The sequence below is a fragment of the Sus scrofa genome, chromosome 18 (genome assembly GCF_000003025.6).
Source record: "Sus scrofa isolate TJ Tabasco breed Duroc chromosome 18, Sscrofa11.1, whole genome shotgun sequence".
Lineage (NCBI taxonomy): Eukaryota > Metazoa > Chordata > Mammalia > Artiodactyla > Suidae > Sus > Sus scrofa.
In genome coordinates this window covers 35,690,758-35,718,201 of record NC_010460.4, presented here as the reverse complement: position 1 = coordinate 35,718,201, position 27,444 = coordinate 35,690,758, and the positions used below count along the sequence as shown (strand labels likewise).

Below are 27,444 nucleotides of genomic sequence, written 5' to 3'. Positions count from 1 at the left end.
TATGAGACAGACCCAAAGTGGCAGAGCAAAGGCTTTGAAATTGAACTTATACTGAAAACACTGCTTGAAGAAGCTGAGACAGAAGCTACAGTCAGAATCTAGATGTATTGATGGCTAAAACAAAACACTATGTACTTTCTCCGAAGATTTTAGCAGAACTCAGAGTACCATGAAATAATGTACCAAATGGCTACAGTAAAATCTAAATTATTCAATATATGGAGGACCAGGAAAATATGAGTAATTCTTAAGGGAAAAGATAATCAACAAATAAAAATTGCAAGATGACTTAAATGTAGGAATTATCAGATTTTAAAGCAACCATTATAACCATGCTCCATGAAGTAATGCTAAACTCCCTTGAAATTACTGAAAAATTCGTATTGGTATTTGAAATTGTAAAAATGATAGAAGTGAAAAGGTAAAATAAATGAAAAATTTTAAAAATCCCTGAACAGTAGAATGGAGAAGAGACAATAATAGAATGGAGACGACAAAGGAAAGATTCAAAGAACCTGAAGACAGATAAAGAGAAATAAATTATCCATTTGTAGAAAAATGAAGAGAAAATATTTAACAAAACAAAACTCAGTGACCTATGAGATGATAACAAATTTGGAAAGTTTGGATCTGAAATAACTGCTTACACTTGGTATTCTCAAGTAATGAGAGACCAGATTAGGAAAAAAAATCATAAAGATGAGTTAAGAAGTTTTGAATTTTTCTGTATTAAACTGAGCTCAGAGTTCAACATCCATTCATGATCAAGACCCTCGCCAAAGTGGGTATAGAGGGAACATTCCTGAACATAATCAAAGCCATTTATGTTAAACCCACAGCAAATATAATACTCAATGGGGAAAAACTCAAAGCCTTCTCACTCAAATCTGGAACAAGACAGGGATGCCCACTCTCATCACTGCTCTTCAACATAGTTTTGGAAGTCCTAGCCACAGCAATTAGACAAACAAAAGAAATAAAAGGCATCCATATAGGAAGAGAAGAGATAAAACTGTCACTGTATGCAGATGACATGATACTATACATAGAAAACCCTAAGGACTCAACCCCAAAACTCCTTGAACTGATTAATAAATTCAGCAAAGTGGCAGGATATAAGATTAACATTCAGAAGTCAGTTGCATTTCTGTATACCAGCAATGAAATATTAGAAAAGGCATACAAAAATACGATACCTTTTAAAATTGTACCTCACAAAATCAAATGCCTTGGAATACACCTGACCAAGGAGGTAAAGGACCTATATGCCGAGAACTATAAAACTTTAATCAAAGAAATCAAAGAAGATGTAAAGAAATGGAAAGATATTCCATGTTCCTGGATTGGAAAAATCAATATTGTGAAAATGGCCATACTACCCAAAGCAATCTATAGATTCAATGCAATCCCTATCAAATTACCCATGACATTTTTCACAGAACTAGAACAAACAATCCAAACATTTATATGGAACCACAAAAGACCCAGAATCGCCAAAGCAATCCTGAGAAACAAAAACCAAGCAGGAGGCATAACTCTCCCAGACTTCAAGAAATACTACAAAGCCACAGTCATCAAAACAGTGTGGTACTGGTATCAAAACAGACAGACAGACCAATGGAACAGAATAGAGAATCCGGAAATAAACCCTGACACCTATGGTCAATTCATCTTTGACAAGGGAGGCAAGGACATAAATTGGGAAAAAGAAAGTCTATTCAGCAAGCACTGCTGGGAAACCTGGACAGCTGCATGCAAAGCAATGAAACGAGAACACACCCTCACACCATGCACAAAAATAAACTCAAAATGGCTGAAAGACTTAAATATACGACAGGACACCATCAAACTCCCGGAAGAAAACATAGGCAAAACACTCTCTGACATCAACATCATGAATATTTCCTCAGGTCAGTCTCCCAAAGCAATAGAAATTAGAGCAAAAATAAACCCATGGGACCTCATCAAACTGAAAAGCTTTTGCACAGCAAAGGAAACCCAAAAGAAAACAAAAAGACAACTTACAGAATGGGAGAAAATAGTTTCAAATGATGCAACTGACAAGGGCTTAATCTCTAGAATATATAAGCAACTTATACAACCCAACAGCAAAAAAGCCAATCAATCAATGGAAAAATGGGCAAAAGACCTGAATAGATATTTCTCCAAATAAGATATACAGATGGCCAGCAAAACACATGAAAAAATGCTCAACATTGCTGATTATAAGAGAAATGCAAATCAAAACTACCACGAGATACCACCTCACCCCAGTCAGAATGGCCATCATTAATAAGTCCACAAATAACAAGTGCTGGAGGGGCTGTGGAGAAAAGGGAACCCTCCTGCACTGTTGGTGGGAATGTAAACTGGTACAGCCACTGTGGAGATCAGTTTGGAGATACCTTAGAAATCTATACATAGAACTTCCATATGACCCTGCAATCCCACTCTTGGGCATATATCCGGACAAAACTCTACTTAAAAGAGACACGTGCACCTGCATGTTCATTGCAGCACTATTCACAATAGCCAGGACATGGAAACAACCCAAATGTCCATGGACAGATGATTGGATTCAGAAGAGGTGGTATATATACACAATGGAATACTACTCAGCCATAAAAAAGAATGACATAATGCCATTTGCAGCAACATGGATGGAACTAGAGACTCTCATACTGAGTGAAATGAGTCAGAAAGACAAAGACAAATACCATATGATATCACTTATAACTGGAATCTAATATCCAGCACAAATGAACATCTCCTCAGAAAAGAAAATCAAGGACTTGGAGAATAGACTTGTGGCTGCCTGATGTGAGGGGGAGGGAGTGGGAGGGTCGGGAGCTTGGGTTTATCAGACACAGCTTAGAACAGATTTACAAGGAGATCCTGCTGAATAGCATTGAGAATTTTGTCTAGATACTCATGTTGCAACAGAAGAAAGGGGGGGGGGAAATGTAATTGTAATGTATACATGTAAGGATAACCTGACCCCCTTGCTGTACAGTGGGAAAATAAAAATAAATAAATAAATAAATAAACTGAGCTCAGGCTGGGAAGAAAATAATGGCTCTTTAAAGATCATAATCACAAACTTGTCCTCACAAACAACTGGGTGTCTAAATTTATACTACTTATATTATTAAGGAAACCTAGAGCTGGTAAATGATAATAGAAACCGATCTCTTGAAGTAAATTTCCTGTGCTACCCAGCAGGAAAAAAATTAAACATTATATTGAGAAACTTATCTTCAGTTAATGCATTATGATACTGCGATATATATAGGTCCACTAAGCTTTAGTAAGCAATCAAAAATTACAAAGATATATGAAGAAATATTATGAAGATTTTCAGCATAAATTAGAGAGCAACATAGATGACAAGGCAGAAAATAAAGGAAGCATCAGATTTTAAAAGCATACAAGGTCCCAAGCTTGAATCCAGCAAATGAATCTATATCACATTGCAGTGACCCCACAGAACACTAAAGAGAAAGCAAAGATCTTAAGAGAAATCAGAAAAAAAATCAGAATGCCATGACAAAGGGTGTTCTTAGACTGAGGACAGAATTTCGACAAAACAGAGTAGTTTAAAAGAGCTGAGAAAAATAACTGAAACTGCATGATTTTCTATCAAGGTAAAATACTATTCAAGGAATATGTAGAAATACAGGCATTTACAAATAATCAAAATTCAGAGAGATTATTGCTAACATTACCTGACTGAAGGACCTTCCACAGATTTCTCTGAAGAAGCGGGACATTCTAAGCAACATGTAATATTGCTAAGTGATAATCAGGATAAATTACTAGATTAGAGACATTATGTATCACTGCCAAATCGGAAAGAGAAAACAAAACAGAACAAAAAACAGTCTGCCAACCAAAAAGGGTGAAAAATGACAAATAAAAAAAAATTCAGAGTAAATAAAAATTACAAAGATAAGCTATAGAAACAAATCAAAACATGGTGTTCACGATAAAATTGAAGTTACCTGTTAAGTGACAGAGGTTGTTAGAATATATTGATGAACAAGAGCTTCCATGGATGTGTTGTTTATGGATACACATATAAAATACAATGGTAAATACAAGCTGAATGTATGGAAAAATTATATATCAGGTATATAATAGCCAAAATTAACTTGTGTAATTCTAGTAATATCAAACACAAATTTTAGTCACCTTAGATATTAATAAACAAACAAGGACAGACAAGGAATTAAAGCATGGAATATATCCATACAGGGGAATGCTATATGGCAGGGGAAACAGCTAGATATTGGATAAGAATATGTTTTTAAGGAATATACGTTTGACATTATTTACATATATGTGCATGTGTATAAAACGTCAAATCTAATGTGATAAAATGGGAGGCATAGTTGTTTGAATAATTTACCTTGCTGATGGTAAATAAATATTACCCACGTAACTGCTGTATTCTCTGTGTCTTCTTGAATAACTATAGTAGATCAGAACAACTAACTAATAAAAAAAGAAAAAGAAAAGCATAGATTCTATAATAATAGGAGTTTCTCTGGCTTGTTTAAGTCTTTTTCAGGGAATGATAATATTATCTGGCTTTCTTTGTATGGTGAAAGAATAAATCATTAGAGTCATTATATGATTGATTTGGCAACAGCATTTTTTTTCTTCAGCTCCAACTGACTGAACCTTGTCTAATTTGTAAATCCCAGGATGTGTTGTTATCCTTTTCAAGAAGTCACATTATTTATTTTCTACAGACATTAATTTCATGTCATTTTTTCTCTAGGTAATTAGAGTATTTTCAAGTCCAACTCATTATTCATTTGGGAGTTTATAAATCCTTCTGTAGCTTGAACTGCCTTTCTAGATTTCATCCTACTTTCAAGGGTCATTATTCTCCCTTCTACCATGATTCTCAGAATGTGTAGTTGAAAGAGCATAAATCTTTCTCATACTGCAAGTTCCAAGACTATCTGCACAATCATAAGAAGAATGTTTCTGATAATACAGGAAATTCAAAATAGTACATACTATACAGGTGTGTGTATGCATATACACACACGTATATAAATGCATACACATATGTACACAAGATACATACATGCATATATGTACACATATAATATCATATATATTTTGATATTATATATGCATATGTAAACAATTATATATGTTTGATTATGTTATGTATGTCTATGTATTCTGTGTGTATGTGTATAAATCTTGACTAGATTTAGTTTAGTATTGTTTCATTTTAGTTTTTATATTCACCATGGTGGGATGATATTATAGGCTGGATTTGAAGCCCCCAAAAATACATCTTTTTTTTCTCTCTAACCTTCCTCCTTTAGCTTATTACCCTTCATAAATTTTTATTCTGATACCAGGCCAATCTCCAGGTTCCTGGCGGCAAATGCGTGCACAGGAGCCCTGATGAATGAATAAAAGAACCTCATCATCCTCACTAATTATTTCAATGAGAGTAAATGACCCAGGCTAGCTTCATCAGAGTCTTTGCTGTGATTTATCAGTTATATATCAGAATGGACAACCTCTCTAACCAAAATATTTACGTTACTGTGACATAGAAATGAGACCACTGATAATCATCTGAACTGCTAAGGGAAGGAAGACTATTGTCTAAGAGAGAGATCAAGAGACAGAATATGGTCCATTTGAGACTGGGACCCAGCAATCAAACAGAGACCAATAAACCTGGAGATACAGAGCCTGGACAATGCCATGTGGTCCAGATTTGTCTAAACCCAGCTATGCCCTAGGAATTCTCAACCACATGAGTAATTTTTTAGGACTGGGTTTCTCTCACTTGCCATTAAAGGGTTCAGAATGATACTGGTTATGATATTAAAATTTCTTAATTTTAACTGAAATGCATAATATATGTACAGAAACAAACATCATAAGTATTCAAAAACAATTTTGGTTTTCATAAGGTCAACTCTCCCAGTAACCAGTACCCAGATCAAGAAACAGAATAGTCTTAGCATCCCCCAACACCCACCTTGTGCCCCTTCTAGTTGTTGCCCTTTCTAGGAGTAACTACAATGTATTTTCACTTTTTCAACATCTTATCAACATTTTCAAACATACAGAAATTTTGAGAAACTTTTATGGTGGACACTTACATAACCACCACATAGATTCCACAAATAAAATTTTACCATAGCTACTTTGTCACATATCTAGGCATCTTTTCATCTCTCTATCCTTTTTTTAATCCATCTTACCTTTTTGATGCATTCAAGGTAAGCTGCTGACATCACTATACTTCCTTCAAGCTCTTCATCACGCAGAGCCTTAAGTTGAATCCACATTTTCTTTTAGGAAAAGCCTATATAAAATGGAAGGTACAGTTTATCCTAGGCAATCCTTGAACTCTCTCAGAAGCAAATATGTTTAGGTTTTGTTTTGTTTTGTTTCACAGTATTTTATGGCATTGTCTAAAACTGAAAATAAAAAGTCAGAGGGTAATACATCTGCTATGTTTTTGGCTAGATCATCTAAGCACTTAATGGCACCTTTTCAAATAACAATCACACTGTCTCTTTTCCTCTTTGAATAACCCAGGACATGTCAAAATACTTATATTAATTATTAACCGTATATAATTATATTAGGTGTTGACTTAGTTGACCTGGACCTTCCATTTTTAGGTATTGTTCTCTATAGAAACGTCTTCTCTGATGATTAATATCAAAGCCACAGCAGAGACCCTTAGTGATCAGTCTTCATTCTATCCACGGCTCTACTTGCTATTGAGATCAACTCACTGCAAAAATGACTAGTAAAGCAATGGGCCTTTTTTTTTTTTTTGCTATTAATACAGTCTGTGGACCTTGGTATGAAATTTGGAAAGGAGTTGCAAAAATCAAGATTCCACACATTAAATCAGCCTTTTATTTATTGATTTAATAATCAAGTTCAAATTATTTTAAATATTTATTCTCACCTAAGATTTTTCCTCACTTCAAATTTCTAATAGGTGCAATATAACAGAAATGTTTTGATAACAAGGTGCATTGATAAATGCAGCATGTTTTTGAATGAGAAAATAACCTATTTCACTTATACCATCAGTAATAAGAAGTAAGATGTTAAATGCTAGAACCTTTATTTACTTCCTCTGTTTTGATGTTATTCTTGGTGAGGACACCACTGAAAGTTAGGGATGGTATACTTTAATTCTCTAATATACCCAGCAAGTTTTTTAAGAGCATAGAATATGGGTACCACTTCCCAATGTTACTGTATCACTGACTATACTCAATGAAATCTACTGCACCTTAAAATCTATGTTCTGTGTAGGTTGCTTTGCCTTGCCAGTTTCTCATTCTACTCCCACTGCACTTTCCTTCTCTATCCAAGGTGATTACTTGAGTCTTTAACTTTGATCCTCTTCAGGTCCAGTGATGCTGGTTTGTTATGTACTGCAGGATATGATTATTTGTTTATGCTTCTATTCTTATTTTGACAACATGCAGTCCTTAATGGTACTTAACAGGACTGTGTTAAGTGCTTAAACATTTAAGGTCTAAAGTGATATTTCTACCCTCACGCCATGCATGAAAATAAACTCAAAATGGCTGAAAGACTCAAACCTAAGACAAGACACCATCAAACTCCCGGAAGAGAACATAGGAAAAACACTTTCTGACATCAACCTTATGAATATTTTCTCAGGTCAGTCTCCCAAAGCAACAGAAGTAAGAGCAAAAATAAACCAATGGGACCTAATCAAACTGACACGCTTTTGCACAGCAAAGGAAACCAAAAAGACAACAAAAAGACAACTAACAGAATGGGAGAAAATAGTTTCAAATGATGCAACTGACAAGGGCTTAATCTCTAGAACACACAAGCAACTCATACAACTCAACAGCAAAAAAGCCAACAATCCAATTGAAAAATGGGCAAAAGACCTGAATAGACATTTCTCCAAGGAAGATATACAAATGGCCAACAAGCACATGAAAAAATGCTCAACATTGCTGATTATTAGAGAAATGCAAATCAAAACGACCATGAGATACCACCTCACACCAGTCAGAATGGCCATCATTAATAAGTCCACAAAAAAACAAATGCTGGAGAGGGTGTAGAGAAAAGGGAACCCTCCTGCGCCTTTGCTGGGAATGTAAGCTGGTACAACCATTGTGGAAAACAGTATGGAGGCACCTTAGAAATCTATGCATAGAATTACCATATGACCCAGCAATCCCACTCTTGGGCATATATCCAGACAAAACTTTCCTTAAAAAAGACACATGCACCTGCATGTTCATTGCAGCTCTATTCACAATAGCCAAGACATGGAATCAACCCAAGTGTCCACTGACAGATGATTGGATTAGGAGGAAGCAGGATATATATACACAATGGAACACTACCCAGCCATAAAAAAGAATGAAATAGTGTCATATGCAGCAACATGGATGGAACTAGAGACTCTCATCCTGAGTGAAGTAAGTCAGAAAGAGAAAGACAAATACCATATGATATCCCTTATATCTGGAATCTAATATAAGGCACAAATGAACCTTTTCTTTCACAGAAAAGAAAATCATGGACTTGCAGAATAGACTTGTGGTTGCCAAGGGGGAGGGAGTGAGGAGGAGGGATTGGGAGCTTGGGGTTAACAGATGCAAACTATTGCTTTTGGAACGGACTAGCAATGAGATCCTGCTGCATAGCACTGAGAACGATGTCTAGATACCTACCAGGCAGCATGACAATGGGAGAAAAAATTATGTATACATGTGTGTGTAACTGGGTCCCCATGCTGTACAGTGGAAAAAAAAAGTGTTAGGGGAAATAACAATAAAAAATAAATTAAAAAAAAAGATGCAGCAGTCAAAAAAGGGAGGCAGTGGATCTTCAAAGTACAAGAAGAGAATCAGAGTCACGCGTGGGCAATGATTTGCAATTACTGTCCGCTTTCTGATACTATGCTTATTCATTTTATTTTTATTCATAATTTGGATTTTATGTAACTTTCCTACTGGGAGAAATGGCCTACCCAAAAGACATGAGTTTGCAGGAGCCATTTTGGCAATAGATGTCCATTGCAAAATAGTTAATTCACATTCTAGTTTTATATGTCAGTGTCCCCAGCTTAGAAACTGTGAATTTATCCTAGATATATGGGGCCCTTTGGAGTAGGCTAGCAGCCTATTGAGCTCTCTGGGCCTGAAATACTGAGATTAGTATACACTCAGGGGTTTTTAACACTCAAAAATTTATGGAAAATACTTTCCATAGGCCAGATTCACAAAATATTCACATACACATTAAGTGTAATGTCTTGAATGGAGAGTTACCTCAACTGAGAAATAAAATTGTAGTGTCTCTATAAATATCCTCAAGGAAGCATTTTTGAACCATTCTATACCTGAGTTATTTTTAAAGTGTTAGGCATAGTTCACTTATCCCATGAATACCATTTAACATTATTTGAATTAACACTCACCCTTTCAGATTTTGTAGCTACCAGCATTTAACTACCTTGCTGATTGGTTAATTCATCTTCCACTAATGTTTTCAGCATGCAGACCTGACAGACTATTACCCAACTTGTAAATGGATTATTTGGTCTTTTAAAGTCAGAAGTGATTTGACATAGCATGACCTATAACTAAATAAACAATTTGAAAGCCATATGCCAACTCACTACGCTATTCTGTTGATTTTTAGTTAATGCATAGAGACATGTAAAAGGATTTTTTTTAAAGTAGTCACTTTTACCACACTAAGGAATGATGTAGTATGAATATTTAGAAAATATTTTAGAGTAAAGAACCATGGATTGAATCACTGCCAGCCCCTATCTATCACTGTACATCTACCTTGGTTTCCTACACTGAACACATGCTCTGAGAATGTGACATAATGTTTATAAAATATCTATAGACTTGTGCTAGGCAAGTGGAAGGGGAAAGGAGTGGGGTGGTTGGGGATCTGGGGTTAATAGATACAAACTATTGCCATTGGAATGGATTAGCAATGAGATCCTGCTGTGCAGCACTGGGAACTATGTCTAGTCACTTATGATGGAGCCTGATAATGTGCAAAAACAGAATGTGTACATGTATGTGTAACTGGGTCACCATGCTGCACAGTAGAAAAAAAAATTGGGGAAATAACTATTAAAAAATATTGGCAAAAAAATACCTATACAGTGATTAGCAAAAAGAAAGGGCCTCAGGAGTTCCCGTCGTGGCGCAGTGGTTAACGAATCCGACTAGGAACCATGAGGTTGCGGGTTCGATCCCTGCCCTTGCTCAGTGGGTTAACGATCCGGCGTTGCCGTGAGCTGTGGTGTAGGTTGCAGACGCGGCTCGGATCCCGCGTTGCTGTGGCTCTGGCGTAAGCCAGTGGCTATAGCTCCGATTCAACCCCTAGCCTGGGAACCTCCATATGCCGCGGGAGCGGCCCAAGAAATAGCAACAACAACAACAACAACAACAAAAAAGACAAAAGACAAAAAGAAAAAAAAAAAAAAAAGAAAGGGCCTCAGCAAATACATAATGAGAAATTGTAATAAAATTATGATTGTGAATAATTATCATTGTCATTTTTCAGGAACTGCAGCTTCTGAAATATTCTTTCAGAAAAAGTACAATTTATTTGTTATTTGGGGGCAGATCCAGGTTTTATAGAACTTGAATCTTACACAGTTATGTGTTTTACTTTTTTAAAAAAATGAAAATCATAAAAAAACAAAATCAGGTGCAGGACTTTAGAAGACCTGAGGAGCCCTGAAGCTTTAGCTTTAGTAACTTCGCAGTAAATAAAATTCTAACGAAAGCAGATGAGGGTTTATAATCTGGAAAATCTTTACCATAACAGTAATTAATAGTTTGCCCTCTCAGGAGTGAAACAGAACTGCAGTTCAGTGATGCTCATCTCTCCAGGGACGCCCATGCTCTTTCTCATCTGCCTTTATTTAAATTTTGAAAATGACAGCAGAAGAGAGCACATTGGCCACCTGAAGTCCCACTGATACCCATGAAAATATACCTACATATACATTCTGGGACTTCAGTGATAAGCATTCGTCAATAAAGTTTAGAAAGAAGTACGGTGGGAAATGAATAAGAATTACAAATTTAGACCTGGACTTGCATTTCAATGGATGGAACAAATTTCAAGGGTCAATGGAACAATTTCAAGTGTCAAATTAACTCATTTTAAGCAACATTATTTACTTTGAAACAAATAAACCAAACCAATAAGATGTGAGAAAACTTCACAGAGAAAGTGACGAGTTTTGCATCAAAAGAGGATTTGAATCCATCTAATTACATTTCTCTCGCTATACCCATTGCCAAAATAGACTTTCCTCTCGTCCTGTAGAGAGTGCTCAAGAGCTCCAATGTCTCTCAAATGCATCGTAATGGAAGATTCTTCTTTTTTCTCCACACTACTACCTACAGCTCAAGACTGGGAGATATAGGCACAGTGAAATGATTGTAAATCATTTAAAGTATTTTTAAAAAGGCAAAGGAAGCAAGGCCATGAGCTGGAGTGGCTACGTCAGCATACAAGATAATGAAATTGAGGTTCAGATGCCATGCTCCTTCAACTCATTTGGGACAGACACAGAAGTAAATCCAAATTTCCAGATCCCTCTGTTTTCAGAGCACATGCTTTTTCCATCCTCCAGTGCAGTTCTATGTCCTTCCTGATTATTTCTTTGCTTTTCTTTCACACAGTAAGGATAACCTGCTAGAAAATTTAAAATACTTACTGCACAGATATTTAGATAATTATTGTTTTTGATAAGAATTTTTAGAGACATGTAACTCGCTCATATTCAAGAACCTGATTGTATAAAGTACATATGATAAACCTCATGATTTAAACCCATGTGATACAAATTAAAATACATATATTGGAATTGTTCCATTTGCAAAAGAAGTAAGTTATCTGCAAACTCTTGTGTGAGTTATCCTTCTGTAGGAAAAATTAAGAAAGTTGAGAAAACTATTTGATCATCATAATACACACACATGTTTTCACATTTGACTTCTGATACATGTGATATCCTAACAGGAAATCTAGTTTACCAGTTAATATTTAAAGTTACAATTAGAGCTCTAATCTAGTGCAATTTTTTTGTGAGGAAGTGACTTTTTTTTTTTCCTCCACAAAGTATTAGGGGAAAGAAAAATAGGTAAAGGGGGAAATTATGTAAAGTGCTATCACTAAATTTTGCGGTAGCTTTTTCTGAGAAAATATAAAATCTTCATAGAAAAAAATGTCTAATTAACCCTCCAAGAATACTTATAGGCAAGGAGCTCACAAAATCAGCACTTACAGATGAAATGATTTGAACAGACCCTGTGTCTGTCTTACTGAGAACTCAAATGGATGTGTCAATGCACTAATGTAGCCACTAGAGTTCACTGGCAATGCAAAGCTAATTAAAGCCAATGTAAGAGTGATGGCCCAGACAATGGAGATGGAAACAGTTTTCAGCATGGCTCACTCAGTAGAAGACCCAGGGTCTTACTACATTTATCAAATTCTCTTTTTATTCTAGCAGTTAAGCAGCTTTTTATTCTGAGTCACAAAGGTAATACAATGCAAGCTCATCAAATTCTATATCAATGGTTCATATTTTATATATTTTTGAAAGATGTTATACAGTATTTCCCTTAGAGTATTTACGAAGAAAATTTTAGTAAGCAAATAAACCACAAACACAGTTGCTAGGGGGCTTTCTTAACATGCTTCAGACGGAACTTTTTAATCACCTTCAAATAATGTGTAATCACACACTTTCTTGCAAAGGCAGTTGATTGGAAACTGTTCCTATATCTTTATTTTAAAATGCTGTCCAAGACATTCTCCCAAAGATTGGGTTTACCTGGTTCCAGATACTTCCTTTACAATAAAGGCAAATCTTTTAACATTGTTATTTTTTAAAAATCCAATTAATTTCTCCTCAAAGAAGCCAGCTAAAAGACTGTTTGCTCTTACCATAATCAGCCTCCACTTGAAATCTGTATGTCTTATTTAGTCCTAGCATACTTTTTTCTCTCACCCTTCTCCCTCCTAAGGCTGTCCTAGAGAAAACTGCTTGTGTTGGCCTCCTTTTCCTGCCCTGCTCTCTTCATCTCTCTTATGTGTGTTCTGCATTGTCATATTTCTTTATTTTTTTCTTTTTTGTATCTTTTTGTCTTCTAGGGCTACACCCACGGCACATGGAGGTTCCCAGGCTAGGGGTCTAATTGGAGCTGTAGCTGATGGTCTACACCACAGCTACAGCAACACCAGATCTGAGCTGCATCTGCAACCTACACCACAGCTCACGGCAACACTGGATCCTTAACCCACTGACGAGGCCAGGGATTGAACCCTCGACCTCATGATTCCCAGTCGGATTCATTTCTGCTGTGCCACAGTGGCACATATAACTCCTGCACTGTTATATTTCTGATTTGACGCCATCAGTCTCGGCTGGTGCCAGGGTAGCACTTAACGAGACAACATTTTCGCATCCCCATCTGTGGTCAAAACCAGTGACTCATTTCATTCTTCCTTTTTTTTTTTTAATGATTTTTATTTTCATTATAGTTGGTTTACAGTGTTCTCTCAATTTTCTACTGTACAGCAAAGTGACCCAGTCACACATACATGATTACATTCTTTTTCTCACATTATTCTCCATCATAAAATATCAGACTAAGACATCAGGCAGACCTGGGGTTTTTATCCTTGCTTATGTTCACCTGACAGAAAGGATTGGCTTTAAGAAATGAGTCACTGACTAGATAGCACTGGGAACTATATCCAGTCAGGGACTCATTTCTTAAAGCCAATCCTTTTTGTCAGGTAAACACCAGCAAGGATAAAAAAACCCAAGTCCATCTGATGTCTTAATCTGATATTTACTTCACTTAAGCAACCTGCTTAATTAAGTCTGTTAAAAAGCAGATTTTTTTCAGAACTTTTGGAGTGATTGTAGTGGAGTACTTGAACACCTTGGGGCTTATGGTTTTGGTTAGGGAAACCTTGAAATCACCACCAAATTACTATGGATATGACTATTTGGCTAGAAAACAGATGCTTTTTGAAAGTGGGGGGCACTGTTTGCACTAATTCTTCCAACCATTATTCCTCCTATCACTCACTCTGTTTGGCTTTCAGGCCTTTCCCACTTGTGAAAGTTTTAAGACACAGAGCACTAAGGGGAGCCAGGCAGAAATATGTTATTTTCTTTCAAATCCAGGCCACTCTGTAACTTCAGTATTGCGATTAACAGATTTTAAAAGCTGACAAGAAAATACTTAGCATATTTTCTTTTCTTTCTTTCTTTTTTTTTTTGCCATTTCTTGGGCCGCTCCCGTGGCATATGGAGGTTCCCAGGCCAGGGGTCGAATCGGAGCTGCAGCCACCGGCCTACGCCAGAGCCACAGCAACGCGGGATCCGAGCCGCGTCTGCAACCTACACCACAGCTCACGGCAATGCTGGATCCTTCACCCACTGAGCAAGGGCAGGGACCGAACCCGCAACCTCATGGTTCCTAGTCGGATTCGTTAACCACTGCGCCACGACAGGAACTCCAGCATTTTTTCAAAGACATTTTCAAACAGAAAATTTTAGAAACGTAAAACTGCCAGTGTCTCTCCAACCTCTCTAAATGTTCCCTCATCTGTAAAAGGCAGGTAATTATTTCACTTCACAGAACTGTTCTGAACACATCTACTGTGCTTGGAATAGGGGCTTTGCTCAATGATCTGATGGTTCTATTCCTGCCCCTTAACACAATCTCTCTCTCTCACTCACACACCCCACCTCACTGTCTCACTGATCTATTGTTGACCAGAGAGGATAAGTGTTTATGATTCAGTTTGATTCCATTCAGACTCACTTGTTTACTTTTTGTATTGATTGTTACATGTCTTCCTGCCATAATGCTGACACTTGTGCAGCAGTGGCAAAAACAGAGCAGATGAGTAGGCTTGACTTCAATTTTCTGGTGATTAACTTTCCTCCATGCAATTTGAGTTGATGGAGACTGCTCACTGTCCAGAGAATTGCAGGATGGTAAAATTGACACCTTTGTTTAGCTTGTATCTCATCTATCTTTTACTTTTTGGCAATCGATGAAATAAGCTGTTATTATCATTAATAATAGCATCAACACATAGAGGCGTATGGAAATCAAAGTACCCCATTCCTTGTGGCTGAGGATGAGGTCACACAAGTAGTTGGATCTGAGACTTACTATCTCATTATGTTCAAGGCCTGCAGGTCGTCTTTGAGGTCCCTCTAGCAGACCTCTGAAAGTTCAGAAGTCTATTTCATATGCATTTTTTCCATCATGATTCCTGGCACATCTAGACCTTTGCTATTTCCACACTGCAGCTGGGTCAGGCCTATGACTCTGTGGGCCCTTCCTGGGCCAGCAGGGCTCAGCCTCCTTGGCCCCTGCAGATTTCTTACACAGTACTCCAAACTCCTACCATCCTGCCTCCTCCTACCTTGTGCTTTCTCTCCTCATCTCTCCTTCATTTTCCCCATACTCCTGAGATGCTGGCTCTTTGCTAAGCAGCATTGTTTGGATACCGCCTTTTTCATTTTGGCCCCCAAAGAGCCAAGCCACCCTCTTTCAATCAAATGATTTATCAAGATATTTTTCTTGAAACACAATTCTTCCCCACAAGAAAAATGCTATGTTCAACTCCTAAAATATTAAAATTCCCCCCTAAGTGTTTAAAAACTATTTAGCTCTAAAATGAAATACAAATGTATAGTAAGGTTCACTTTGAGGAGAAAAGTTATAATTTTACCTCCAAAGGCCACTATCTCACATTCCATCATCATTCTGAATTTATTGAATAAACTCAAAAATCACATACAGGAAAATATTTCACATCTTCTCTCTCCACGTACAGATATCTTCTCATATATTTCTGAGTCAGGATGATAGTAAGATATATTTACCAGAGTACAGCATGTATATTGACTACTCAACATGAAACCAAGAACCAGTCAGAATGGATTCTGGACACAAACCAACTGTTGTAACCTGTCCTGGTATATGAGGACTTACTGTGTCTTCCTTTTAGTCAGCTTTGAAAGCTTTCTTCCTATTTGTTCCACACTTCTTCTATTAAATGATTTGTAAATACCATTCTGTTACCATGTTCAATGAAATGAGTCCCTTTTATATGTTCCTACCTCATTGTGTTTGTGCTTATTCTCTTGTAAGAGAAAAAGGAGAGCTGGGCCGTAGAAGAGTAAAAACAGACGACTGCAGTAGGAGAAGAGAGATCTTAGCATAGAATTGGGATCAAATATGAACACGTGGGAATTTAGAGCCAAGGAGCAGGTTGGTGGTCAGTGGATTAAAAACTACTAAGAGGAAACCTGAAGGGTAAGGAAAGATTCTGACTAAACCTACCAGTCCAGGGCGATCAGACATCACCTGGGGGGGAGTGTAGAATGAAGAGTTTGATCAGATATTACAGGTGACCAGGTATCAGGGGAGAGGTTTCTGCTCGAACTGATTTAGCAGAGTTCTTGCTAAGACCAGACTTTACAAGGACGTCCATGGGTGGGGCCAGGGGAAGGTTTAAGAGCTTGACTAAAGTTTGGTCAAGCAAAGAATATTTGTCACTATATCACTCTAGAGGTATCTTTAATCATTCACAATACAAAAGGATTCTTTGGGTCTTTAAGATATTTAGACCATCTTCAGATTAAGAGTATGAATAAATGGTTATCCTTGCTCTATTTAAATTTAATAACTAATTATTTCACTTAGTAGTTAGCCAATATTTTTTAAAATATTTTCCGTTCACATTGACACATGCATAGAGTAAAAAGAAAAAGCCAAAAACTCTAGGACTATAAATGCTTTTAGCGCAAAGAACGTTACGCTGAGAGCTATCTTCCAAAAAAGATGCAGCAATATATATTCCTACCAAGAAGATCTGAAAGTGCCTCTTAACAAAACTTTTCCCAGTGTATAATTAATGTTTATAATATTTATGAGAGTAATAGATAAAACAGGTGTGACTGATTAATTTGCCCTTTTTAACATGTATTATCTATGATTAAAAACATGCATATTTGTGTTTTTGTATACTATCTCTGTCCTTCACATGTAAGATGTGACTAATTACTTATAAAAATAACCACAAAAATAAAATACTATGGAAAAAAACATATATCCTCTCAGATCACCCTCGATTCTATTATTTATTTATTTTTTTTAAATTTTTTTCTCTTTTGTCTTTATAGGGCAGCACCTGTGGCAATATGGAGGTTCCCAGGCTAGGGGTCTAATCAGAGCTGTTGCTTCTGGCCTACACCACAGCCACAGCAACACCAGATCCGAGCTGCATCTGCAACCTACACCACAGCTCATGGCAATGCCAGATCCTTAACCCATTGACTGAGGCCAGGGATCAACCTGCAACCTCATGGTTCCTAGTTGAATTTGTTTCCGCTGCATCACGACGGGAACTCCTTAATCCTATTATTTTTATTATCTACTTTTTAATACATGTACATATGCACACATACACATATACACATACACACAAAACATAATATTAAGAGTGCGTTTTTGTTTTTCATGGTGTTATTATCCTTTACGGATTGTCCTTCAACTTGCTTCCTGTTTGTAGCAATATACTGAAGTTTTAGGTAGGTGCCTGTAGATTTACCTTTTGCTTTAACTGTTGCATATTATTCAATTGTGTAAATAGACATTTTGATTAGCTGTTTCTCTTCTGATAGTAATTTGGGTTGTTTAAAATTAATATCCTCTGGAGTTCCCACTGTGGCTCAGCAATAAAGTCCAACTAGTATCTCTGAGAATGTGAGTTCAATATCTGGCCTCACTCAGTGGGTTAAGGATCTGGCATTGCCATGAGCTGTGTGGTGTAGGTCACAGATGTGGCTTAGATCCTGTTTTCTGTGGCTATGGTGTAAGCTGGCAGCTGCAGTTCTGATTCAACTCCTAGGCTGGGAACTTCCATATGCTGTGGGTGCGGCCCTAAAGAAAGAAAAAAAAAAAAAGAAAAAAGAAAATAAAATTAATATCCTTATACATGCTTCATATATGCATGTTTCTGTGTTTCTCTAGGGTTGGAAAATTGTTACATTATACAGTACGCATATTTAAAATGTTTAAACACTGATGGACAGCCCTTCAAAGTGACTGCATAAAATTACACAGCCACCAGAAAGGTATAGCTGTATCTGCTTCTCTCACTTATCTATAGTCTATATTCTTAAGCTTTTTGATTTTTGCCAACATAATGGGTTAGAGAATTATTACATAGATAATTTAATTTGCTGTTCATGTTGCCTAGTTAGGTTGAACAACTTTTCGTATGCATTATCTGCGATTTTTATAGGCGAACTATTTTTTTTATTCCTCTAAAAAAATTTGTTTCCTTATCTTTAAATTAGCTATAAATAAATTAATTTTGGGTTCAAGTTTGTTTTCCAAGTCTATAGCTAAGCTTTTTACTTTGTTTATGGTGCTTTCTCATACATAGGATTTGTTTGAAAGTTTGATGGAGCTAAATTCTTTGAGATCTGCTTTTTCAATCTTATTTTTAAAAATTTTCCTACCCTATATCTTATAAGTAATTTTATACTTTCCTCTAATACTTCAGAGTGTTGCTCATTGTATTTAGAACCTGAATTTATCTTGCAAATACATAGCAAAATGTCACAATATAATGTACTGAATAGTCTGTTCTTTCTGAGCAGATCATTTCTAATGTAATATATTTCTATATATGCATATGTGACCTATTAATCTAATATACATACACATGGCATTTCAATTACTAAAGTTTCATATTCCATTGGGCCTATGATTTTTCTCTTTCAAAATTTTTTGCTATTTTTGCACAAACTTTCTTATGTGAATTTTAGCTTCCCTCTGTTACCATTTCTAAATTAAAACTTAGGATTTGATAAACTGAATGCAGAGATTAATTTTGGGGGTAATTACAATATAAAGTATCCCTATTCATGAACATGCAATATTTCTACATTTATCTGGGTCTTATATATCCTTCATTTGTTTTATATCTTTGTAATTTTTCCCCATTACACTGCTGCATATTTACTCTTATCTAAGAATGAAGTGATATTTTTCTATTTGTCCAAATCTACTTTTGCGCCTTTCATGAGAGCTTAAATTTTTTCCTTTCACTGGTTTTGATGACTTCTTATCATAGTTGTTCTAAAATATTTCATTTTCTTTGATATACAGATGGCCAACAAGCCATGAAAAAATGCTCAACATCCCTGATTATTAGAGAAATGCAAATCAAAATTACCATGAGATACCATCTCACACCAGTCAGAATGGCCATCATTAATAAGTCCACAAAAGGGAGTTCCCGTCGTGGTGCAGTGGTTAATGAATCCGACTAGGAACCATGAGGTTTCAGGTTTGATCCCTGGCCTTGCTCAGTGGGTTAAGGGTCCAGCGTTGCTGTGAACTATGGTGTTGGTTGCAGACGCGGCTCGGATCCTGTGTTGTTGTGGCTCTGGTGTAGGCCAGTGGCTACAGCTCCGATTTGACCCTTAGCCTGGGAACCTCCATATGCTGTGGGAGCGGCCCTAAAAAAGGCGAAAAGACAAAAAAAAAAAAAAAAGTCCACAAAAAACAAGTGCTGGAGAGGGCCTGGAGAAAAGGGAACACTCCGTCACTGTTGGTGGGAATGTAAATTGGTACAACCACTATGGAAAATAGTATGGAGGTAGCTTAGAAAACTATACATAGAATTACCATATGACCCAGCAATCCCACTCTTGGGCACATATTCAGACAAAACTTTTCTTAAAAAAGACATATGCACCTGCATGTTCATTGCAGCTCTATTCACAATAGCCAAGACATGGAATCAACCCAAATGTCCACTGGCAGATGATTGGATTAGGAAGCTGTGGTATATATATATATATATACAATGGAATACTACTCGGCCATAAAAAAGAATGAAATAATGCCATTTGCAGCAACATGGACGGAACTAGAGACTCTCATCCTGAGTGAAGTCAGTCAGAAAGAGAAAGACAAATTCCATATGATATCACTTATATCTGGAATCTAATATAAGGCACAAATGAACCTTATCACAGAAAAGAAAATCAAGGACTTGGAGAATAGACTTGTGGTTGCCAAAGGGGAGAGGGAGGGACCAGGATGGAATGGGAACTTGGGGTTAATAGAGGCAGACTATTGCCTTTGGAGTGGATTAGCAATGAGATCCTGCTGTGTAGCACTGGAAAGTATGTCTAGTCACTTATGATGGAGCATGAGAATGTTTGGAAAAAGAATCTATACATGTATGTGTTACTGGGTCACCATGATGTAGAGTAGACAATTGCCAGAACACTGTAAACCAGCTGTAATGAAGAAAAATCACTATATATCAAAAAAACAAGTATGTATTTTTAGAAATAAAGAAACTAAAATGCTAAGTATAAACAAACATGTACAAAAATCAAAGAAAGAAAAGTAATGTGTTTCATAAGGTGATATTGAAGATGTACAAAAGTTAATAATGGTAATGTCACATCTTTGTGCAACTCATGCTTTTGAATAAACAGAAATCATCCAGCAGTCATCAAAAAAATAAAATAAAGTATTTCATTTTGAGATATATATACATATATTATACACACATACTTTGTTGTTTGTTTCTGCATATTTGATTTCTAATGTATTATATTAATGAATTTCCTATTAAAAACAAACCTTTAATTCTTGAAATAAATTTCCCATTGTCATAGTGTATTGTTTTCTTACTATGACAATGTTTACAATTTCTAGAGTCAATATTTATGAATGATATTGGCCTATTGATTCTTTTTGTACGTGTGCTATCATAATTTCATTTTGTTTTACTCATAGTAAAAAGAGTTTCTAAATTTCCCTTTGTTTTCTATTTTCTGGGACAACTAACATAGTGTTGCAAGAATCTGTTTTTGGTAAAGTAGCAAAATTTCCTCTGAATCTACTTGGGCCTGATGATTTTTTCATAGGTAGCTCTTTAATAAAAATATCTTCAGTGGAAATTGGTCTATTTGAACTTTATATCTCTAATGGGGTAGAATTTGACTAACAGTATATCTTCCTTTGAAATTACTCATTTTATCTACAATTTCCTATTCATTGCAGACAGGTCAGTAATGTCATTATTTGATTCCTTGTTTTTTAAAAATTATATTAATCATGTATATTTTTGACCTCTCACTTTTTTCCTGATTAGGTTAGATATATAGTTTGCCTACTTTGTAACTTTTTCCTAAAAAAAGAAACCTGGATTCTTAGTAATTATATATATTATCTTCTATTTCCTACCTTATGAATTTCTACTTTCTCCCAGAAAGATAAAATTTCTGAAAAAAAAATTAAAGACCCTACTCCCAACAAAACTAAAGGGTGTTACCTCATTCTGGATGAAACAGAAGCATTTACTCTTCTTTAACATTTTGTTGTTTTGGGGAGTTGTTGCATCTGAAAGTACATAATAGATTAAAGTGAATAATTTTGTCATTCTGGCAAAAAAATTCAGATATTGGCAATTTCATATGGTTCAAACTTTGGATGACAAAAGTTCTTTGGGACATGTTCTCTGGCTGCCTCAAAAGTCAGTTTCCACACATTGTTGAAAGAGTTCTGTTTGATATGTTAACAGATAGCTTTGTTCTGTGAGTCAGAGAACAAAGAAAAAGGATGAGGAGCAGAGTATTCACTTAAATTCTTTTTTCCTGAAAAACTGTTTTTAATGTGGAAATGAAAAATTATGGCTGTATTTTGAAGATTATTTTCTCATTCCAGACCCATATGCCTTAATGCTAAGTCCTCCAATACTGAAGAAAACATCCATCTATTCTTTCATACTGGATTTTTTGATACTTCTTTTATAGTATTTTAGCAAGTTGAGCAAGTTTAGCTGTATCTAATCTGTTTCCTTGCCCAAGAAAATGGAAATTGGTGTCACCTACAGGAAAAAGAGAAGTCCAGCACTACAATCAATTTAGTAATTGCATGCCTAGACCTGGCTGTGATATTTACAGACAAATAATCATATGGAATTTTATAAAAAAATAAACCTTTCTCCTAAATAGCTCTGGGGCTGGTGTGATAAGTTGGCTGTGTATATTGTTCAAAGAAACTAGGAAGGGCTCTATCTCTCTTAGCTATGTAATAATTTATTTTTATGCTTTGTGTATTTGCAACCAGGACTTTGGAAGCAAGCTTCCTTCTATTGGAGGCCTGATCCACATCGAGATCATTTGAGATTTTCAGAAAGTCATTCAACAACTATCTTACCACCTATTATTTTTGCATTGCATTAGGAGAAAGATAGTCTTTTGTAGACATCCAGAAATGTGACATTCACTTATATACCACATCAAGCTTCTGAATTATGTTTGTATGTAATGATATACTGATTTACAATTTATTGACATTGAAAATTAAATTTACTTATGTGCATTAAATTCAAACTAACAGACATCCTTCAAATAGAAAATTGGTGGGGAACATATAAAGACGCCTATGAAACAGGGAAGCATATGTGTCTTGGGAATTTTATTTTACCCTAAACTAGTATCAATCTAGAAGTATTTTTTATAATATATTCATATAATCATACTTTACAGTTATTTCATTTTTGGCCAGTGTTCAGGTAATGAAGTGTTTTTTTCTTTTTTTTTGCTTTTTATGGGTCCAGAGACCCATTTTTAAAATGGAATCGACTCTTTTAAATGAAGAGTTCTTTTCAAATGAAATAGCAGAAAAGCCTAGAAATTTGGAATACAGGAAACAAACTCATAAAGTCTCATTTTATTTAGAAAGCTCTACATTTTATTTTCAATGTCTCTTTCTTTCCTCTAAATAAAGGGAAATAATTTACAATACTCAATGTACTGTAGTGTTCTAAATGCCCAAGTGTCACAGACAATACTCCATGTCATAAACAAAAGTGCACAGTTATTGTCCTTGGGAGTTGGAAGCGAAACACATCATAACAAAGCAAAAGCCATTATTCTGTCCACGGGCTTGAGAATGTTAATGTGTCTGAATTGTGTTTAAACCATAACTAAAGTACAATTCTGCTGGGTTAACTTCCTTATGCTTGACTAAATGATTCAGGGAATGGAGCAGCTTGAATTTGATTAAACAATTTGTTTGAATTACACAATGTACTGCAACTGTGATGATATATATTTTAAAAATTCAACTAAAAGTTTGTTTTCACATGCAAGAAAAACTAGGTATGAAACAAAAGTAAAATTAGCAAAAGAAAGCAAAAATAATAAAGGAAGAGGAGAAAAAAGGAATATGATTCCAGATACAGTATAAAATGTTTTCCAGATATGACGCATATTTTCTCCTTTCAACTTTTTGAGGATGTACACTATTCCCACCTTTTTTATATAGCCCAAACTGCTACTAATGTTATGTAACATATCTTTTCTTTGTTTTGTTGTCTCAGATAATTTTTCATTTTTTCCAGTTTTCAAATTTAATAAGTCTGCTCTAACGGAAACATAAAATAACTACAGATAATAATATTAACACTACTTTTGGAAGAATACTTGGAGATTACTGCACCTAGCATGGAACATAGTTAATTTCTCACTGTCCTGAAAGGATGAAGTTCTTGCCAATAAGCTTCAAATAATGTGAACATCTGAGAAAGTTGGTTATCAAGGTTTTCTATAGACAGTATATGAAATCTCACCCCCTTAGAGCCACTGAAGTGATGGTGCAAGAATTGGTTAAAATAACCATCACAGAAACATTATCATCAACTGTGCTTCAAATCACTGGCTTGATGATATACTGAAAAGACATAAGTCATCAGGTGGAAAGGTTTCACTGAGGCCTCATTTCTTATAATAATTTGGTACAGAATTACGGAGTTCATTCTAGTCCTCTGCCTTCAATTTCTTCTCTTTCTGTGTTTTCTTCTCTAGTGGAGAAGTAGAGACTCCAACACAGGTCATAGGGATTGCAGAGGGAAACACTTGTTTAATTATGGGAATTCCACTGATTTTAGTAGTGTAGTAATAATGAAAATGTGGCGGATAACCTCTCCTTTAAACTTATATTGAAATTTTTAAAACACATTTTCTTCTGAAGCCCCTAGGAGTCACATTACATTGTATTACAGGTGTTGCTTTTTATTGACATGTTGGGTTTTGTTTTAACTTTTGTGTTACATAGTCAATTGAAGTAGACACTATGATTCACTGAATACATTAACCAGCTCCCTCTGAAAGAAGCTCATTAGGTAAGTTAACATTCCGTGTAACCCAGAGAATGAGCATTATAGGTATCCCTCTGTGAACCAATTATACCTTATCTATGATAACATGTGTGCCTATGGAACATGATGACTGAGTTGAATTTATCACAAATTGTATTCCACATTCTGTTGGCCTCAGGCAAACTAGGTGGCTTCAATTTGTTTTCTTTCTCTTATACTAATGTGAAAATAATGGCACTTCATGTGGGTATTGTGAGGTTTAGTTAAAATTTATGTAGAGTTTTATATCCAAATCTATAAAGTTATGCATGGGAGTCTTGTTTGTTTATATTGCTGATATGCTGTCCAAATAGGTAAGGAGACTCAGAGCATTGTATTTCACACAGGAAACTGTGGTTTTTAGGGAAAATAATTTTGAACCTGAAATTGGAGGTCCTGAAATTGAGTCCTTATGATTTTATGAGTTGCACCATAAAGACCCTTGGGCAAATTATAAACTTAACTGGAACTCTGATTTTTCTTTTGTAAAGCTGATAATGTTACATTGACTTCACATGGTTTCTATAAATCACAAATGTGGCAGCACTGGTAAAATAAATTGTTCTGAGTGGCTATTAAGATGTGGAAACACTGAGGAGTGCCCAGAAGTGAGGATTATGAAAGGCCAACCGATGAGAGGGTGGTGTGATGAGTTATTAGGGAATGCACCTATATTCTCTCAGGGGAATTTATTCTGTGCTCTGTAAAAAAATTAACAAATGAAAACCTTATTTAAATAATACCAGGAGATCAGAAGAGGGAACTCCCACACTCTAGGACAACATTAGAATCCAAGAGAAGAAAGACTGCTCTTGTAACCTGGTGAGGACTCAGCCTATGAAAAGCCATAAACTCTTCGTTTACTGTAGACCTCCCAAGGTCCTTTCCTCCTCTATAGAAGCCCTTTCCTTTCCTTGCTGTGCAATGACTTGTAAGTGGTTCACCATGGTAGCCCACCCAGGGTTGCAATTCTCTGATGACCTGGAATAAACCCATCTTTGCTGGAGAAATACTGGCTATTTGTTTTAGATGAGATTGATAATCTGATAAACCACAAAATGAGAAGGGTTAAGAACGTAGGTTAGTGTCAGAACCATAGAAATTGCCTAGATCCTTGCAACTCAGAGCCATCCATGGATCAGCAGCATGAGCAATAACTGAGAGCTTGTTAGGCCCTATCCCAGCCATGCTGAATCAGAGTCTGCAATTCAATAAGATGCCCAAGTGATTCTTAAGTATATTAAAATTTAGAGGTACTGACCGTGACTTTGTGAGGTTAAGGAATGCCTGTTCTTGATATAACCACTTGAAATTAACAGTGACCAAATACATTTAGGAGAACTGGGCCAGTTAGGCCTGGTACTGTTTAAGAATTTTATCCTCCCTTTTCCTATCCTTAGATCCTCCTATTCACAAATTTCCCCAAACACATACCCATTTTCTGACCCCTGTAACTAGTGACCAATATAACTAGATAAATAGTTACAGGTCTTTATGAAAACATGGATGTCAAATAAGACTTGTATCTGGCTCTATTACCTTTTTTTGTTTTGTCTTATACTCTTATGCAGGAAAACTAGCCACCCTAGCTGGTTGCTTCTTACAACTAGTCACTCATTTAAAATCTCAGAGAAAGCAATGGAGATCCCTGCCAGACCAGAGCATATTTTCAAGACATAAGAAGAGTATAAAAATACAGGCTCCAGGAGCTCCTATTGTGGCTCAGTGGTTAACAAATCCGACTAGGAACCCTGAGGTTGCGGATTCGATCCCTGGCCTTGCTCAGTGGGTTAAGGATCCGGCATTGCCGTGAGCTGTGGTGTAGGTCCCAGATGCAGCTTGGATCCCGCATTGCTGTGTCTCTGGAGTAGGCTGGTGGCTACAGCTCCGATTCGACCCCTAGCCTGGGAACCTCCATATGCCGCGGGTGTGGCCCTAGAAAAAGCGAAAGACAAAAAAAACCCAAAAAAACAAAAAAAAACCAAAACAGGGTCCAAACTCTCAAAGGTTTATTTTCCTAGGAATCTGCATTTTAATAATGAATTGTGCTTTTTTTTTTTTCCTTCTTGTATAGCTACATTCATTACATCTGACTTTATTCAAACCTGTGATTTTACCTATTTAGGAAATGGCTGAATAGACTGGCCAATAAATGCCTTCTTTCGTTCCCTGTTATGAGAAATTCACCTCATAGTGTGCATGCATTAGGGACTAATGTTCAGGGCTCTGTTTTCCATTGAGGTCCATGAGACATTTGCATCAGAAATAGCCAGTATGTTTGTCAAAATTTCAGCTTCCTCAGCTATACCTAACAAACTAGGATCACTGGGTGGATTTGTCATTGTTTCTGTTTCCCCAGAAACATTTAATACACAACCCAGTCTGGAAATCACTGCTCTTCAGCATTAGTTCTTAGTCCTAGTTGCATATCAGAATCACCTGAGGACATTTTCAAAAACTTCACTATTGTGCTCTAAGCCCAGTGCTTCTGATTTATTTGGTCTGGGGAATGGGATGGGTAGCCATAGGTATTAAATGTCCTACAGTGATTCTAACCACTTTTCTGGCTAACGCAGACTTCAACTGGTGATCACAGAATGAGTCTCCCTATAAGAAATAATCAGGTCAACGTTGGTGCTTTGCCTTCCTTAGTAACAGCACTTTCCACACCTTAACCTCTTTTCTGATGTTCACTAATACCTGCTTCTCTGCTCACCAACAGCCAAAAAGATTGTAAAAGAAATCATTGTAATTGGAGTCCGGTGAAGAAATGTCCATCTTCAAAATCAAAAGAGAACAATTCCCAGATATATTCTCACATGTCTCGCTTTTGGACTCATTATCCTTAAGCCACTGTTCCTTGCCTTCACAGGATTGTGACTGTATTTCATTTTGGAGAAATCGAGCATATTCCAAGCAGGGGAAATGGTGCAGTAAGTGTAGTCTTCAGCAAAATGTCAGAAGTGACTTCTTTTAATTCCTGAAGCAGGTCATGAATAATAGTAGGAAGATGTGAGATTCTTACTCTATTTCCCTCCAAGTCATTTTAGCAACTGCATTGTGTAGCTTCTTTGTAGGCAGAATTAGCATGACGATCATAACAGGTGCATTTTGATG

The 27,444-nt window shown here is 36.2% G+C and overlaps 1 long non-coding RNA gene across 2 annotated transcripts in view; it reads right to left on the bottom strand.

Annotated features, from left to right (window-relative positions):
- Positions 6,248 to 27,444, bottom strand: part of LOC106506814 — a 391,532-nt gene continuing 370,335 nt past the window's right edge. For both annotated transcript variants that reach the window (XR_002340399.1, XR_002340400.1), the window contains exons 6-7: positions 21,457 to 21,524; positions 6,248 to 6,349 (exon numbers count right to left, since the gene is read on the bottom strand). This is a non-coding gene — a long non-coding RNA (uncharacterized LOC106506814). The remainder of the gene's footprint in view (positions 6,350 to 21,456; positions 21,525 to 27,444) is intronic.